We start from the raw sequence: 3138 nt of genomic DNA on the forward strand, positions 1-3138 counted from the left end.
AGATAGTGTCGGAAGTCCATGTGGCTTTTCGCGGATGATGCTGTAGTATACAGAGAAGTTGCAACATTAGAAAATTGCAGCGAAATGGAGGAATATCTGCAGCGGATAGCCACTTGGTGCAGGGAGGGGCAACTGACCCTTAACATAGACAAATATAATGTATTGGGAATACATAGAAAGAAGGATCCTTTATTGTATGATTATATGATAGCAGAACAAACACTGGTAGCAGTTACTTCTGTAAAATATCTGGGAGTATGCGTACGGAACGATTTGAAGTGGAATGGTCATATAAAATTAATTGTTGGTAATGCGGGTGCCAGGTTGAGATTCATTGGGAGAGTCCTTAGAAAATTTAGTCCATCGACAAAGGAGGTGGCTTACAAAACACTTGTTCGACCTATACTTGAGTATTGCTCATCAGTGTGGGATTCATACCAGGTCAGGTTGACAGAGGAGACAGAGAAGATCCAAAGCAAAGCGGTGCGTTCGTCACAGGGTTATTTGGTAAGCGTTACGGAAATGTTTAGCAAACTCAAGTGGCAGACTCTGCAAGAGTGGCGCTCTGCATCGCGGTGTAGCTTGCTGTCCAGGTTTCGAGAGGGTGCGTTTCTGGATGGGGTACCGAATATATTGCTTCCCCCTACTTATACCTCCCGAGGAGATCATGAATGTAAAATTAGAGAGACTCGAGCGCGCACGGAGGCTTTCCGGCAGTCGTTCTTCCCGCGAACCATATGCGACTGGAACAGGAAAGGGAGGTAAAGACAGTGGCACGTAAAGTGCCCTCCATCACACACAGTTGGGTGGCTTGCGGAGTATAAATGTAAATGTATATGTAGATTACAATGTCTCCAAGACTGGCTTTCTCGAATGCTGCCCAGTAACTTTTTTCTAACTTTATTAAACAAAACACAAGTGAAGGAAATTTCAAAGAGATGAAATAGTTAATAATTATATATATTTCTTTTTGTGTATATTCAACATAAAACATGTATTTAAGTCGCATATCTGCGAGGGTTGTTTGGAAAGTCTGGTAAAAAAGTAAGAAACATTTTTGTTCTGTAAACAACTCATCTTACTTCTCGACATAACCTTATTTGAGGGATATACACTTAGTCCAGCAATTCCCCAGCTTTTTCATTCGACCAAGAAAATTGTAAACTCTACAAAGTGCTCATTAACTGTAACTATCACCCCCTCATTTTATGAAAATTTCTTTCCAGCCATACAAAGTTTCAAGTTATGGAACAGGAAAAAGTCTGATGCACAGGGTGGACAAGGAACCAATTCAGTGCCCAGTTCAGGGATTTTCGACATTGTTATGGCTGATGTTGGAGATGGTGCATTATCCGACTGAATGAGCATCTTTTGTGTGCCAACCTTTGCCGGTTTTCAGCCAATGAAAGTTTCAGCTGATCCAACAATGAAGCATAATTTGCTACAGTTATGGTTCTGCCTTTTTCTAGGTAATCTGTGAGGATTATTCCTTGGGATCTCAGAAAACAGTGGTTATCATCTTACCACGTCTTTATCTTTTTCGGTACACTTTTACCAGCATCTATACATTGTTTTGACTACCGCTTTGACTTTGGTTTGAAATGATGGATCCAGGTCAGAAATCAGTGCAAAAGTTTCTTACAGATTGCGATTGGACATCGCCAGACATTGTGTTGAGATGTTTTGTCGGATGTGCTTTTGGTTGACTGTGAGCAATTGCGGCACCCAACTCACACACAGGTTCTGCATAGCCAGTACTCCCTGCAGGATATTATGCACTCGCTCAGTTAATAATAATGAACGTATGGCATTGGTGGCTGGGAGACCCCTCGCGGGGCGGTTCGGCACAAGTTCTTTAACGCCACTATGGCAACTTGCGAGTGAATGAGGATGAAATGATGATGAAAGACACACACCACCTAGTCATCTCAAGGCAGAGAAAATCCCTGTCCCCGCCAGGAATCGAACTTGGGACCCCGTGTGCGGGGTAGCGAGAACGCAAGACCACGAGCCGCAGACACTCGCTCAGTTGAGATGCCTACAGTCTCAGGAATCTCACGAATTTTTATTTGACAGTCTTGCATTACCACATCATGGATGTTTCAGTTGTTTCCTTTGTGATGTCCTCAATTAGATGGCTAGAGAGCACTTTGTCTTCTGTACTTGTCCAACCACGTTTAAATTCATTAATCCAAAAGTAATTGGCCTTCAATGATTGTGCAGATCCCTTGTGATCTTCATCCAATTCTGTTTATATTTGTGTGACAATCCAACCCTTCACACACAAGTGGAAAAGTTAATTCTCTCTTAAAAAAAGAAAATTATTGAATCCTGTAAATTTCTATTCTCTTTGTATGTTGATTCACACAATAAAAATGTACAATCATTTAAATATAGTTTAAAAATTGAACACCATAATTTAAAAATAGATTATAAATCTACTCAAAAAGCTTGTAATAACTTGATGTTTCTGAAGAGAGCTTCGTTAGGATTCATTCCAATCTTTCCTTCTATCATACAATACATTTGTGATCATGTCAAAGCTGTTCTGTATTTTATGAACAAATTAGATGTTCTGAATTGTGAAAAAGTATGTAGTATGATTTACATCCAAACATAAAATGTTATACTTTTTCATGCAGAGATTTGTCTTGAATAGTTTTACATTTTTGTAAAAAGCTATTTGACTTCAGAAAATGTTACAGTAACAAAATTTTGAAATTGTGGGATAACTGATTTTTACAAAAGTGTATATTCCATAGCATCAAACAATCTCGCGCATATTCTATGCTCGACATTATGTGAGGGGTACTGTATAACAATCCAAGATCTATGGTCACTTCTGGAGATAACCAAAGTTTCTGATACCATCTCCTTTTCAGTAATGTTTTAACTATTTTTCAGATACAGATAACGTGATTCACTTTTTCCAAATCGTTACATTATACATTGGAGCATTTGCTAAAATTTTCTTTCTTTCCAAATAAGTGCACAAGATTATAATAATAATGGTAATTTTGCATCTTTCTGTGCATTAATCTTCTTCTAGTAAAATTAGTCATGCTACGTGAGTTACCAAAAAGACCATCTATTTCAGATAATTGCCAACAGATCAGTTACACAATTGTTAACAATCGT

Source organism: Schistocerca serialis, chromosome 3, assembly GCF_023864345.2.
Source record: "Schistocerca serialis cubense isolate TAMUIC-IGC-003099 chromosome 3, iqSchSeri2.2, whole genome shotgun sequence".
Classification (NCBI taxonomy): domain Eukaryota; kingdom Metazoa; phylum Arthropoda; class Insecta; order Orthoptera; family Acrididae; genus Schistocerca; species Schistocerca serialis.